General features: G+C 38.8%; 1 protein-coding gene across 1 annotated transcript in view; it reads left to right on the plus strand.

Moving 5' to 3' along the window:
• Positions 1-4,783: 4,783 nt before the first annotated feature.
• The window catches only part of rassf8a (Ras association domain family member 8a), a 34,348-nt gene continuing 22,565 nt past the window's right edge, over positions 4,784-16,566 (plus strand). Inside the window, exon 1 of the mRNA XM_061969932.2 lies at positions 4,784-5,156. The gene's annotated coding sequence lies outside the window, so the exon portion shown is untranslated. The remainder of the gene's footprint in view (positions 5,157-16,566) is intronic.

The raw sequence follows: 16,566 nt of genomic DNA on the forward strand, positions 1-16,566 counted from the left end.
TCTGCACTCTTCACTTTCTATACACAGTTGTACCTTAATTTATAAGCTTCGTTGGTTCTGTGATGTAGCTCCTAACTCAAAACACTTGTACAGTGCATTCCGGAAAATACTCACTTTTTCCACATTTTGTTATGTTACAGCCTTATTCCAAAATGGAATAAATTCATTTTTGTCCTCAAAATTCTATAGACAATACCCCATACTGGCATTGAGGTTTTTTTTTTTAGATATTTAAAAAATAAATAAATAAATGGAAATATATATATATATATATATATATATATATATATATATGTATATATATATATATATATATATATATATATATATATATATATATATATATATATATATATATATATATCACACGTACATACATATATTCACAACATTTGCTCAATACTTTGTTGATGCACCTTCCTGGGATTAATAAACTATCCATCTGTCTGTCTGTCTGTCTGTCTGTCTGTCTGTCTGTCTGTCTGTCAGTTTCTGCCGCTGAAAAGTCTGAGAGTCTTTCAGGTGCATTTGGGCAAACTTTTGACAAAGAAATGGTTTCCTTCTGGCCACTATACCATACAGGCCTAATTGGTGGATTGCTGCATGGTTGTCCATCTAAATGCTGTACCTCTGACAGCGTGACCATCGGGTTCCTGGTCACCTCCCTGACTAGACTAAGATGAATGCAGCAATGTACAGAGACATACTAAATGAAAACCAATGCATCCCATATAACTTGATGGAGCTTGAAAGGTGCTGTAAAGAGGAATGAGTGAAACTACCCAAAGATAGGTATGCCAAGCTTGTGGCATCGTATTCAAAAATACTTGAGGCTGTAATTTCTGCCAAAGGTGCATCAACAAAGCATTGAGCAAAGGTTGTAAATACTTATGTACATGTGATTGTTTTTTTGTTTGAATAAATTTGCAAAATAAAAACAAAGCACATTTTCATTATGGGGTACTGTGTGTAAAATTTTGAGGACAAAAATGGATTATTAAATTTTGGATTAAGGCTGCAACTAAACAAAATGTGGAAAAATGTAAGCGCTGTGAATACTTTTCGGAGGCACTGTATTTCATATTGATTGGCAGCACTAAATTGGCCCTAGTGTGTGAATGTGAGTGTGAATGTTGTCTGTCTATCTGTGTTGGCCCTGCGATGAGGTGGCGACTTGTCCAGGGTTTACCCCGCCTACCGCCCGAATGCAGCTGAGATAGGCTCCAGCACCCCCCACGACCCGAAAGGGACCAGCAGTAGAAGATGGATGGATGTATTTCATATCAATGTGTCCCATTGAAATTAATTGAAATCGAACAGCATAATGGGCACAATAAAACATTTTTTATAATGCCTTAAAAAAACCTAAAAACTTTTAGATGTTTTTGTACACAAACAATGCAATTGAATGTACTACAAACAACTTAGGTAGTTTTGAAAGTAATGTGATAATAATGTACAGTATTACCTTAGAGAGTGAACTTCTACGTTATCCCCTTTGAGCTGTGTCTCAGTCAAACACACCATCCGCAACTTTTTCTTATTTTCATGGATAAATGTCTGCCGTTTGGATATTAACATTTTTGGCTGGCGTCTGACTCATTCTGCTTCAGTAGACTGAGCAGTGCTTCGCCGAGTTGGCGACAAGCTCAGTCATCTTTTTGATGATTACATTTTTTAATTCAACGAATATCATCCACTTCTTCTGAGGCATTGTCCTACACACTCACTTTCTTTCCTTCCTTCCTTCCTTCCCACAGTTGGGAAACTAAGTAATGCCAATTTCTAGCTGCAAGTTTAAAAGTTACTGATCCAGATATTCTAGGCCAGTGTTTTTCAACCACTGTGCCGCGGCACACTAGTGTGCCGTGATATACAGTCTGGTGTGCCATGGGAGATGATCTAATTTCACCTATTTGGGTTAAAAACATTTTTTGCAAACCAGTAATTATAGTCTGCAAATGATGTGTTGTTGTTGAGTGTCGGTGCTGTCTAGAGCTCGGCAGAGTAACCGTGTAATACTCTTCCATATCAGTAGGTGGCAGCAGGTAGCTAATTAATTATTAATGGACCGCTCGCCTGTGCATCGGTTGGGAACATCTCTGTGCTGCTGACCCATCTCCGCTCGGGATGGTTTCCTGCTGGCCCCACTATGTACTGGACTCTTGCTATTATGTTGGATCCACTATGGACTGGACTCTCACAATATTATGTCAGACCCTCTTGACATCCATTGCATTCGGTCTCCCCTCGAGGGGGTTAGGGGGTTACCCACATATGCGGTCCTCTCCAAGGTTTCTCATAGTCATTCACATCGACGTCCCACTGGGGTGAGTTTTTCCTTGCCCTTATGTGGGCTCTGTACCGAGGATGTCGTTGTGGCTTGTGCAGCCACTATGCATACTTGCCAACCCTCCCGGATTTTCCGGGAGACTCCCGAAATTCAGCGCCTCTCTCGAAAACCTCCCGGGACAAATTTTCTCCCGAAAATCTCCCGAAATTCAGGCGGAGCTGGAGGCCACGACCCCTCCAGCTCCATGCGGACCTGAGTGACGTGTTGACAGCCTGTTCACAACATTGCCGTAAACAGCAATGTTGTGACACTTTTAAACAGGACAACACTGCCATCTACTGTACATGCATATGTGACCCACCCATAATGTGTCACATTTTTGTGTTGATTTATTTATTTTATTTTGTGGTTTGAATTCGTTTTTGGAGCTGTCATTACACATTTATCAGTATTCACATTGGTCAGTAGGGGACAGTAGGGCGTTTCTTCCCAATTGAATGCTATCACCTGCAGACCGGAAGTGTCTTGTCATTCTGATGAGCGCGACCAGTCTGTGAACAATTGAAACGTCCTGTGTGCTTTTTCCTCCTGTATAACAGGTTAGTTTTGGTGAATCAACTCACTGAATAATATCCATGTGATCTTTATAAGTTTAAGTACACATTCTGATGGTGGAGCCTAACTCTAAAGTGTTTGTGAGTTGTAGTTTGTATTTGTGAATGAATCCAGTGCACAGCTGCAGTATTCAATACAAAAAGGCGACGTGAGTGCGCAATGTTTATATAGGAACTTCTGATCCTAATTCAGACTCCCAAATTAGAGCTCCCGTTTTCTTATTGATTTTATAATGTATATTTGTGGCCGTGCGCGACCCGAGGGTCCCTGGTTCAATCCCCACCTAGTACCAACCTCGTCATGTCCGTTGTGTCCTGAGCAAGACACTTCACCCTTGCTCCTGATGGGTGCTGGTTAGCGCCTTGCATGGCAGCTCCCTCCATCAGTGTGTGAATGTGTGTGTGAATGGGTAAATGTGGAAGTAGTGTCAAAGCGCTTTGAGTACCTTGAAGGTAGAAAAGCGCTATACAAGTACAACCCATTTATCATTTATCATTGTATAATGTGTGTGTTCTGAAATAGTGACAGAGAATAGAACAAGGATGGCCAATTCAACCCTTAACTCAACAATGAGTAGATGAGTGTTATGTGTGTGTATATGTGTAAATAAATGAACAGTGAAATTCAAGTATTTCTTTATATATATATAAATATATATTTATAAATATATATATATATATATATATATATATATGTATGTATGTATGTATGTATGTATGTATGTATGTATGTATATATATATATATATATATGTAATAAAATATACATATATATAGCTAGAATTCACTGAAAGTCAAGTATTTCTTATACATATATATATATATATATATATATATATATATATATATATATATATATATATCTTAACCACGCCCCCAACCACGCCCCCCGCCCCACCCCCGACCACGCCCCCTACCCCCCACCTCCCGAAATCGGAGGTCTCAAGGTTGGCAAGTATGCCACTATGAGACACTTGTGATTTAGGGCTATATAAATAAACATTGATTGATTGATTGATAATTGCTTTGTAGATGTCGGAGACAGTGTGCAGGTAAAACTGTGTCTTATGCTTAAACCAAAAATAAACAAAAGGTGAGTGCCCCTAAAAAAGGCATTGAAGCTTAGGGAAGGCTATGCAGAACGAAACTAAAACTGAACTTGCTACAAAGTAAACAAAAACAGAATGCTGGACGACAGCAAAGACTTACTGTGGAGCAAAGACACAATGTACATCCGAACATGACATGACAATCAACAATGTCCCCACAAAGAAGGATAAAAACAACTGAAATATTATTGATTGCTAAAACGATGCGGGAAATATCACTCACATGAAACTGCTACAGGAAAATACCAAAAAAAGAGAAAAAGCCGCCAAAATATGAGCGCAAGACAAGAACTAAAACACTATACACAGGAAAACACCCAAAAATGCATGGTTGGTTATGGTTTGAATTCATATCCAACATTTGTGACTACGACTTTTTACTGTCAAGTTCAACTGAGTTTCATTTTTTAATGATTTCTGCTGGTGGTGTGCCTCCGGATTGTTTCAACGCAGAAAATATACCTTGGCTTAAAAAAGGTTGAAAAACACTGTTCTCGGCAGATCCTACGTTACTCTCTATGACGTTTGATACTCCAATTAATAAAGGGGATGTTTGTTATCCAAATGTTTGCCTGTCACTTAAAACCTAAAAATGAGATGAGAGACAACTCTTATCTCAAAACACTCTTAAGTTGAGGTACCACTGTACTTATTTTTTGTACATTATTCTGATGGGTTTGATGGTGGGACACGTTAATGTCCAGTAGACTAGTAGACTAGATGTCCTGGATGCGGAGGTTGTGGTAGTGGCCTCTCTCTTTAAAGGGTCCACAATGCCTTGCGGTGCCCCACTTCCAAAGCTGAGTGAGCTGCTGGAGGAAAGCAGCGAGGCTGTGAGAGGAGGAGTGAGGGGCTTTTCCCCCCGCAGCTTACTGGCGAGAGAGCAAAATAAAAGCACAGCGAGTGGACGGACGGAGGCAAACTTTGGTGTAACGCGCTCAAACGCCATTGTCTTTTCCAGCCTTTATGTCGTATTTTCACCCTCTAGAAGACAAACATCACTTTGTCGCAGTTCGCTGGGGGCAGGAGCGAAGAAGAAGATAGGACATATATATTTTTCTTTGGCTTATTCTCCCGAAGACGAATATTGTGTCTCCAAACTTCGTAGGTTTAACCGAACTGCGTTCTCTTCCCTTGAAGGTAAGAACATTACATGACGTTTAAATTGTGTCTACTGCTGTTAAAAAGGCGGAATTGTCTCAGCATTTCTGATTGGGAAGGTTTTAAAGCGACTCCAGTGTTTCCAGACACATCAAGGGAATACCGTTACATGTCTTCCTACCACTGAATAAACCACACCTTTCTCAACAAACACACGGGATTCTACTCTTATTCAGCGTGTTGGGTTCGTACCAACTTTATTTTACTGAAAAAGGACTAGTAAGTCCCCTTACTTCTAATACTATAAGAAGGGGGGTTAAAAAAAAGATTTAAAGAAGCCAACCTGTGGAGTATTTCGCTCCTCCCATTTTTACTTTAACTGCGTTCATCTATCGTTAAATTGTGCACGTTTAGTAAATATATATTTTATAATGAAGCTTTGAGTACTGCTATGAAATAACTTTACATTTTATCAGTGTGCGTTTTAACCCCAGATTATGTTTGACAAAGTGCTGTAGCATTTAAAAAGTACTGGTGTCCAAAGTGCGGCCCAGGGGCCTGAGGCCCCGTTTACACTAAGGCAGTGGTTCTTAACCTTGTTGGAGGTACCGAACCCCACCAGTTTCACATGCGCATTCACCGAACCCGAACCGTAATCATAAAACGATGTTATTATAATAAATAAATACTAATAAAGATATGTTTTACAAACAGAACGTTACAGGAATGTACACATGACCCCATGTTTACATCTCATTGTGCAACATGTGAATGTTTTAGTGGGAACTAAATGCGATATCTGAAAGGGGTACACATTATTTCCAAAGCAGGAACCCCACCCAGACATATAATAATAGTACACAGCTCATGAAAAACAATATGTTATAGTCATTGTAATTGGGCCAAAACACTTATATTAGAAAATAATCTCATGGAAATGACTGCTGTCATTTGATTACAATAATAAAACACTGAACTTGTTATTTAGTCAGGTTTGGGACAGGTGTGCTGCAGGTGTGACCACAGTGCATGTGCACGTCTGACGTTGCTCACATGTGCTCCACCGAATGCTCAAGGAGAAAATTAGAGGGAACATTGTTTGGGGGTGTCCATAATACGCCGACAGGGAGAAGTTTTTATTTACACGATGAGTCGGGTGTGTCTTGACCTCCGCGGCGGAGGCTCTGCCGAACCCCTGGGGCCGACTCACCGAACCCTTAGGGTTCGATCGAACCCAGGTTAAGAACCACTGCACTAAGTTTATCCAGGGTAAATCCCACCTAACCTTATCCGTGTCCACACACAACAATGCCACCATTTAAGACCCCCTCCCCCTCCGTCCACCGGCGCAACGCGACCTAATACGCATATGCGGAAAATGTGCACGTCATAGTTGCTTTATGTGCAAGTTCTTAAATTTTACTTATCTGAACAATATCCAGTGTTGTGGCATTTCAATTAACTGGAATCCAGTGTGCTGTGGGGCCCTATTGTAGGGAATCACACATGAGCCATCATAAATTAATCAAATCTTTAATAAACACGTGAAAGTACACAATGTGTCAAAGAACATTTTACAACAATCAATCTCAGGATCTAGATATCTGGTCAGGACATTCTTCACTTTATTGTCCATCCGTTTTTGGCGACTTTATATACTCTGGACCTAGACGTTGAGTCCGCGTCATACATGGCGGACAATAACTGATACAGTCTGCTTTGCCAGTCCAAAAGCATTCGCCGTTTTCTGTGGTCCTCCCTCGACGACCAGGTAATACAAAGCACACGTTACCTTTTTTATCACATCCACGGGAGCCTGCATTCTCGTTGACTCTCCTTTGACAAATGGACAAAGTTTTTCAGTAAGTAGAATCACAGCTGACCCGGACATTCGAAAGTTCTCTTGCCGTCTGAGAAGTGTTGTATCTGAAATAGCTGCAATCACTTTCTCTTAAGGTATTCATGTGTGGTTTCCACAAGCGTCTGTACAGACGGAAGGATGCCAAAGGAAGCATGTCTGGATGACTCTCCTTCATATTTCCAGTGGTTAGCTCCGAGTTACAAAACCGCTTTATTATGAAGCTGGCTGTGGCGCGTTCTGTCTGACGTCACTTCCTGTGTGAGGCGCAGTCTTTCTGGCGTCACTTCCTCTCCGAACTCAGTTTGTAATCGATCAATGAGTCCATACAAATCTAAGAGCTGGAGATTCAAGAAATACTCGGCGCACTTACCCGTGTAAAAAATTATCCAAGGAGGGGGACCTTAAACGATAGTTTAGTGTGGCTGAAACGGGGCTTAGGCTAAATAATTATTTGTTTAGGGGGTTATCCGGCTTAGTGTAGACATTGTCTGAAGCTGGTATGTCTTTGGCCCGTGACACATTCTACAGACAAAATAAACATGTCCCGGATTTGAAAATTACCCAAATAATCCCCCTGACCCACTCCCTCAAAAAATAGAGTTGGAGCAAATTGTGGAAAAAAATAGTGACTTTAAAACTTAAATGTCTCTCGACCTATGTGTCTTGTCATGATAAACGGGTACAAAGTTCTTGCCAAAAAAATGGAGTTGGTGCAAATCTTCCCCATAATTGCGACCTTAAACCCAAAATGGCCGACGACCTGTGCATCTAGAGCACTATAAATGCTCCTCGAGGGTTTCCATGCGTAATCTTGGGCAATTTTTTTGTAAAATATGGTAAGTTTTCGAGCGTGCCAATATTCGTAAAAAGGTTTTAGTTGGCTGAATAATAATATTAGTGAAGAATAGTAAGAAAAAAGAAGAAATTAAATATATAAATGGAGTTGGATTAGATTTTACACTAATTTACTTTGTGACCTATAACACAAAGCTAAGATGTGGATTTGTTTGTTCAGATGGTTTAGTATATGTTGATCTACATTAAGCGATTTTGTTATTCTTATAGCCGGACCTGTGGTTATTTCCGTACCTGGCTAATAGGTCTGGCTATAAGAATAACAAAATTGCATAATTTTTTAAGACCTAATGAACCTCTTTGGATTACTGATCTACATTCTGTTGGTTAGAGTATCTTTATTGTACAAAATGTATTATGTGTGGCCCAATTTTTCTGCATGTTTTTGGACAAAGTTTGGACGCCCCTGTTTTTAAGCCTTTGCAGAGACCTCTTGCTGCTCTCCAGTCCCCTGCAGCTCCTTCAATACTGACCAGAGAGCAGTGCATATGGCACAGAAACAAAGGCAGCATTATTGCCTGGCCGAATATGCCATCCAGATGTTTCACCCTCTGCCAGTGCTGTCATCTTAAGTAGGGGGAGGCTGCTACAGAGCCTAATTGTTGTTAATATTAGCAAGCTATGGAGGCAAAGGGACATAAAGGGTTTAAACCTCTAACACCCCAATTATCAGAAAAGAGCCCCACAACAAAACCTGGTGTAAAACAGAGGAAAACATTTTTCAAAGTTTTTAAATGCTGGTGTGTAAGCATTAGTCCTCACTTTTAAGCTTGGTTTATGCTTCTGTGCAGTCACCCCACCATCCCTTCAGACGACGTTGTGAACCTTTTAGGGTTGTTACAATTCTCCACTTTATAAAGGGTTTAGCGCTGTGTTCAAAACGTGTGAAAACTGCCAAGAACCGCCATCTCCACTCCCAAAGTGTGAGCGCCCCTCTAGTCACTAGTTAAAGCTGCCGAGAGAGCGCAAACTTTCCAAAGTGTTGTAAGCATTGTATGCCGCCCTCTTCTGGCACGTAACAAGCACCATGTATCACAAGCATTAGCTTTGTTTGTTGTCAGCTAATGATAGCAATTTGGCAAACTTTTGCTACTAATGTTAGCCACCTTTGAATGTATATTCCAGGTTTCAGGAAGCTTTTTGGCTGAGAGAGCCATGAAACCCAAATAAAAATGTATTTATTTCAGAGCCATATAATATATTTTTTAACACTTAATACAATTAAAGGTGTGCATTTTCAAGACAAACAATGTCAAAGTATAAACTCTAACTTCATTCTTCAGAATACATTTGTTATATTGACGCGGACCAAGAATAAATCAAATACTTCTTACCTTTTAAATGAGACGTGTGTCGAAGTGTCGCCTCCAGTTTGACCGTTTCATTGAGAAAATGCTATCATTGCATGTTAGACAACCTGCTCTCTCCACAAAGACAAATTCCTCTGGCCATTCGTACCAAAATGTATGGTACTCTTCATCTTCTTTTCAAAAGGGTTTTAGCCACATAAACTTTCAAGCTGAATATTTGATATAGTAAATATACCAAATAAAAAATATACACATTTCAATAGAAAATGGATAGATAAAAAAGTCCAAACCACTGATGATGGTAAGATGAGCTCGCCGGTTTAAACATTTAACTTTGAGCAAGTTGTAAACATCTTCTTGACTGTAATATGATTGTTCCTTTAAAAAAACTAACACCCTTTTTAAAAATTGTATAAATACAATAGAACGATTACAATATCATTTATGAAATCAAAATCCACATAATTTTCACTCCCATGAGTACATTGCCACCACTCTTGTAAACGTGTGACCATGTAGAGACGGTTACTACATGCTGTCACTGTTACTTTGGTTGTGGCTGGGCACTGTATACAAAATAAAATGAGATCAAATTAACTTGACCGTCTTGGGAGTCGTTGAGGGTGCAAGGCAGCCCCTCGGCTTAGTATACCGGTAAATGTTTGGGGAAACACTAAGAGATTCAAGTTTGCAGTGAAAATATTTAGTAAGAATCTGCAGTTTAAATGATTTGTTATTTAATAAGTAACTACATAACCATCAAAATCACAGAAAACCGTTTCCCATAGCATCCTTATCTTCTAGTCATGGGTCATTGCATTCTCACATCCTAGGAATGTATGGATGTTATCAGTGTTGGTTGTTTTAGGATCAAGGCCTGTTTTTGGCTACAGTCTTTGCCCTGCGTTCCATTGTTTGCTTTTTACAGATGGCACTCTAAACAGGCACTCTTGGCATAGTTGTTGATGAGAACTTCTGTAATCATTTCATGAAGATAAGAGATAAAAGACAAAACATTTTTTACAAATTTTTTTCCCACTTTTTTTAAACAGTGGCTTTTTCCGGCATGATTTAGGACAGGTCAATCATCTGGAAAATTGATTAATTCAGTGCTTATATTTTGTATCTGAGAATATCTAAGAAAACTGTTAGGCATTTAAAAACCTGTTTGAACAAAATGGGAAAAATAACTGATAATGGAACATTAAAAGGACATTGAAATGCACTAGCCAACTGTAACCAAATTAATTAACCATTATTTGTGTCTTTCCTGATAAGATATGAGCATTTCAACATTTTCAGAGGTGAACTGGGAGCAGCAGCCAATGTATGAGCAATTGACAACATAGTATTGGTTATGTAGACATGTTGAGTTTACCAGCCTGAGTAATTTATTGAGGTTCAAACATTGTGGGTTAATGGAACTGTGTGCGATATTGCAATGTTTACAGCAAACATTGCTTCTTTGTTCAAAATAGCCCCTACTAATTTTTTTTGTGTCCTAATTATTTCCTGTTCCTATTTTTGTGGCAGTCCATTGAAGTTCAGCAATTTAATTGGCTGCTACTTTCTTCCTTTTACATGAGCTAAATGGTGTATATCCCTTTGTATTTGTTAAAATAATTTCATTACAATTTGCATTGTTGGAAGTACAAGTGGAATGAAAGCTCTCAGCAAGCACTACAACAGCAGAGTATGAATTAAACAGTCAGCAGTGTAAAACAATTATCTATGGTCAGAAAACAAGCTCAGAAAATTAAATCTCTTTGCGGGAAACATAACTCTTAAAATTGTCCAAGACCAAGACTTTTTTCACAGAGCTTTGGATTTCTTTGTTGAGATCATTGCTTGTATTTTCTCAAGTTAATGACATTCTTGGTTTTGTGTTAATATCCTGAATTCTCATCTTGTTCAGCTCAGATAATACGACCCTCAGAGAGCACAAATCTATTAAACTGCACTCGAGTCTGGCGGATTCGTGATGTTTGATTTGCTGTAAATCCCTAGAAGACGCAGTTCCAGTGTTAAGCTCCTACACTAAATTACTGCAGCATGGTAGCCATGATGAAACACCCACGCGAGCATATGGTAGGTTATTTACGCAAGTAGCCAGCTGAAGTCTTTTCCTGGCCAACTTAGCTTGACGGTTAGTCATGGCCGTCCACACACTTACCTTACTGTTCTTTAGTGGAATTCATCTCGGGTCAACAACAAATTTGACTTTATTAAATGTTTGGATATATTTAGTGTTTGGCGCAGCCAGAACAGAGCAGGAGGGGATAGAAAGCAGAAAAAAAATAATCGCATCTCTACCTTAAATGGTGATTCAATATGAATATCGGTACATGGGTTACGATACGATTCTTTAACAATACTTTTTAAAACATTACGATTTGATGCGATACGATTTGATGCAATTCAAAGCAGATGGAAACTTTGAAAATTAAATATATTATGTGTCATGTCAGAACAATGTCATGTGTTTATTTTTTAAATAGACACAAACAAAACAGGCGGTGCCGGCATTAATTTTGAGCAAATAGTAGAACTATCAACTTCAAGGCATTGCAATCCATACACGTAAAGAACAGAAGATGTAAGCAAAACACTTTTGGAAAAGCTACCAGGTATTACTGTTGTTTGCTCAGGTAGCAACAATAAATACAGAGAAAGAAAGAAAGCAAGCTGTGCATCAAGTAAAAGTGTTATAACACCACAGTAACACATGTGCAAGATACAACTAAGTGCCACCACGTAAACTAAACAGCAGCTTCAGTGTAGAAGCTCAAATACTTTGTTTGTTTATTTACTATTTCGAATGCATTTAAAAACATCCATCCATAGTCATGACTTTCATAATGATTGTGAATGTTCGGCAATATTCCAAAATAGTGCAGTTCCCCTCTAAGTAGCTTTTACTTAAAACTGTATCAATCAATCAATCAATGTTTATTTATATAGCCCTAAATCACAAGTGTCTCAAAGGGCTGCACAAGCCACAACGACATCCTCGGTACAAAGCCCACATAAGGGCAAGGAAAAACTCACCCCAGTGGGACGTCGATGTGAATGACTATGAGAAACCTTGGAGAGGACCGCATATGTGGGTAACCCCCCCACCCCCTCTAGGGGAGACCGAAAGCAATGGATGTCGAGTGGGTCTAACTTGTTAGCGTGCGTGACTTTGGAGAGACTGTTGAGGATAAATTGTTGTTACAAACTTTTGTGTGGTGTTGCTTCTTATTTGTTATTATTATGAGCTGATGGATAAAAATAAATAAATACCAGAAGCAGTATCATTCGTCCAGAATCTTCACGGTCCAGGAGAACCGACCCAATTAGAAACCGGTACTAGTAGTTGGTGTGATTACATGGAAGAGTTGTGGCTAAATTGGGGCTGGAAGTCTTTCAAATCAGTGTCTTTGTCTAGTCAGTTGGTAGCTCTGCTTGCATCAGCATCCTAGCTCGCTCTTTGCTGGCTTGAGTGTCTTCATGCCATCACAACAAGTGGGTGCTCAGAGTAGTTGTAGATGAGAGTGGACCTATTTCGTAGTAGATCTGCAAGCAAACGATTCATGACTTTCCAACTGGCATAAATCGACCGATCCATACTATGTATAAATCGATCCAGAGGCGCGCCAAACGATGTATTCATATCACTAAAGTTAAAGGAGCCATATGTAATAATTTAATGTGGACTCATCATTAAATGGCCTTGATATGTCAAAAGGCATTAATAAATCATGTTCCTTTCGGATACCTCTATAACTGATAACAGTAGTTCAGCTGGGATATGCTCATTTCAAAATTAGATTTACAGCCCTGAAATCTTATTATTGTTTTCATTTCGATGCCCCGCCCTCTACCGTTTGACCAATTAGAAAGTCCGTGAGTGTGTTATCGCGTTAACTTTTACAGCCCTAATATATATACAGGTAAAAGCCAGTAAATTAGAATATTTTGAAAAACTTGATTTATTTCAGTAATTGCATTCAAAAGGTGTAACTTGTACATTATATTTATTCATTGCACACAGACTGATGCATTCAAATGTTTATTTCATTTAATTTTGATGATTTGAAGTGGCAACAAATGAAAATCCAAAATTCCGTGTGTCACAAAATTAGAATATTACTTAAGGCTAATACAAAAAAGGGATTTTTAGAAATGTTGGCCAACTGAAAAGTATGAAAATGAAAAATATGAGCATGTACAATACTCAATACTTGGTTGGAGCTCCTTTTGCCTCAATTACTGCGTTAATGCGGCGTGGCATGGAGTCGATGAGTTTCTGGCACTGCTCAGGTGTTATGAGAGCCCAGGTTGCTCTGATAGTGGCTTTCAACTCTTCTGCGTTTTTGGGTCTGGCATTCTGCATCTTCCTTTTCACAATACCCCACAGATTTTCTATGGGGCTAAGGTCAGGGGAGTTGGCGGGCCAATTTAGAACAGAAATACCATGGTCCGTAAACCAGGCACGGGTAGATTTTGCGCTGTGTGCAGGCGCCAAGTCCTGTTGGAACTTGAAATCTCCATCTCCATAGAGCAGGTCAGCAGCAGGAAGCATGAAGTGCTCTAAAACTTGCTGGTAGACGGCTGCGTTGACCCTGGATCTCAGGAAACAGAGTGGACCGACACCAGCAGATGACATGGCACCCCAAACCATCACTGATGGTGGAAACTTTACACTAGACTTCAGGCAACGTGGATCCTGTGCCTCTCCTGTCTTCTTCCAGACTCTGGGACCTCGATTTCCAAAGGAAATGCAAAATTTGCATGGTTGGGTGATGGTTTGGGGTGCCATGTCATCTGCTGGTGTCGGTCCACTCTGTTTCCTGAGATCCAGGGTCAACGCAGCCGTCTACCAGCAAGTTTTAGAGCACTTCATGTTTCCTGCTGCTGACCTGCTCTATGGAGATGGAGATTTCAAGTTCCAACAGGACTTGGCGCCTGCACACAGCGCAAAATCTACCCGTGCCTGGTTTACGGACCATGGTATTTCTGTTCTAAATTGGCCCGCCAACTCCCCTGACCTTAGCCCCATAGAAAATCTGTGGGGTATTGTGAAAATGAAGATGCAGAATGCCAGACCCAAAAACGCAGAAGAGTTGAAGGCCACTATCAGAGCAACCTGGGCTCTCATAACACCTGAGCAGTGCCAGAAACTCATCGACTCAATGCCACGCCGCATTAACGCAGTAATTGAGGCAAAAGGAGCTCCAACCAAGTATTGAGTATTGTACATGCTCATATTTTTCATTTTCATACTTTTCAGTTGGCCAACATTTCTAAAAATCCCTTTTTTGTATTAGCCTTAAGTAATATTCTAATTTTGTGACACACGGAATTTTGGATTTTCATTTGTTGCCACTTCAAATCATCAAAATTAAATGAAATAAACATTTAAATGCATCAGTCTGTGTGCAATGAATAAATATAATGTACAAGTTACACCTTTTGAATGCAATTACTGAAATAAATCAAGTTTTTCAAAATATTCTAATTTACTGGCTTTTACCTGTATATATATGTATATATATATATGTATATATATGTATATATATATATATATATATATATATATATATATATATATATATATATATATATATATATACATATATATATATATATATATATATATATATATATATATGTATATATATATATATATATATATATATATATATATATATATATATATCCATCCATCCATTTTCTACCGCTTGTCCCTTTGCCATATATATATATATATATATATATATATATATATATATATATATATATATATATATATATATATATATATATATATACCGTATTTTTCGGACTATAAGTTGCAGTTTTATTCATAGTTTGGCCGGGGGTGCGACTTATACTCAGGAGCGACTTTCATTAAAGCAAACTACCGGTAATTGTCCAGTCCTGGTAATAAAACCTTGAAAAATTATCTGTTTAGGGTACACTTATTGAGGACAAAAAACTATGTTTGTCTGCTTAGTTTTGAGTTAACTATGAACAAACTGATTAATTATGATACATATTTTAATCGTTTGACAGTAGTACCTAGTATATATATATATATATATATATATATATATATATATATATATATATATATATATATATATATATATATATTGCCAAAAGTATTTGGCCACCCATCCAAATGATAAGAATCAGGTGTCCTGATCACTTGGCCCAGCCACAGGTGTATAAAATCAAGCACTTAGGCATGAAGACTGTTTTTACAAACATTTGTAAAAAAAAATGTGCCGCTCTCAGGAGCTCAGTGATTTCCAGTGTGGAAGTGTCATAGGATGCCACCTGTGCAACAAATCCAGTCGTGAAAAACAGTTTGGAGCGGGCCCCTTCCTCTTCAAACATGACTGTGCACCAGTGCACAAAGCAAGGTCCATAAAGACATGGATGACAGAGTCTGGCGTGGAAGAACTTGACTGGCCTGCACAGAGTCCTGACTTGAAACCGATAGAACACCTTTGGGATGAATTAGAACGGAGACTGAGAGCCAGGCCTTTTCTACCAACATCAGTGTGTGACCTCGCCAATGCGCCTTTGGAAGAATGGTCGAAAATTCCTATAACCACACTCCGCAACCTTGTGGACAGCCTTCCCAGAAGAGTTGAAGCTGTGATAGCTTCAAAAGGTAGACCGACATCATATTGAACCCTATGGACCCTATGAACCCTTACCATGAATTGATTTACGTGGACCCCGACTTAAACAAGTTGAAAAACTTATTCGGGTGTTACCATTTAGTGGTCAATTGTACGGAATATGTACTGAACTGTGCAATCTACTAATAAAAGTTTAAATCAATCAATAAATGGGTTAGGAATGGGATGGCACTTCAAGTTCATATGTGAGTCAAGGCAGGTGGCCAAATACTTTTGGATATATATATATATATATATATATATATAATATATATATATATATATATATATATATATATATATATATATATATATATATGTTAAATCAGAGGATGTTAAGTCGTCTTCTTTGGCATGAAATGCTTCTCTGGCATAAGATGAGCTCCACAAATCAGGGAGTGGGCATCTCCCCAGACCGTGTGTGGCTTTGACGGACCAGAGGAATTGAGCGTGCAGAGTTCAAGATGGCACTCTGCCCTGCAATGCTCTCCACCATCCTCAGGTTTTTTTTGGGATGCTTTAATGAAAATATATGTAATATATTTAGTTTTTCTTTTATTTATTTATGGTTTACTCTTTCATTTATCGAACAGTACATGGTTTAAGGGGAGACCGACAAAGAAGAAAGAAAGAAAACCGTCATAGTTAATGGCAAATCACATGAACCTTTACTAGGATTGACTAAGGGTAGGGAGAGAGGTGGTAGGGAAAAGCAGAAACAGATGGTAAGATTGCCTGTTTGGGTA

Source organism: Nerophis lumbriciformis, linkage group LG10, assembly GCF_033978685.3.
Source record: "Nerophis lumbriciformis linkage group LG10, RoL_Nlum_v2.1, whole genome shotgun sequence".
NCBI classification, from domain to species: Eukaryota; Metazoa; Chordata; class Actinopteri; order Syngnathiformes; family Syngnathidae; genus Nerophis; species Nerophis lumbriciformis.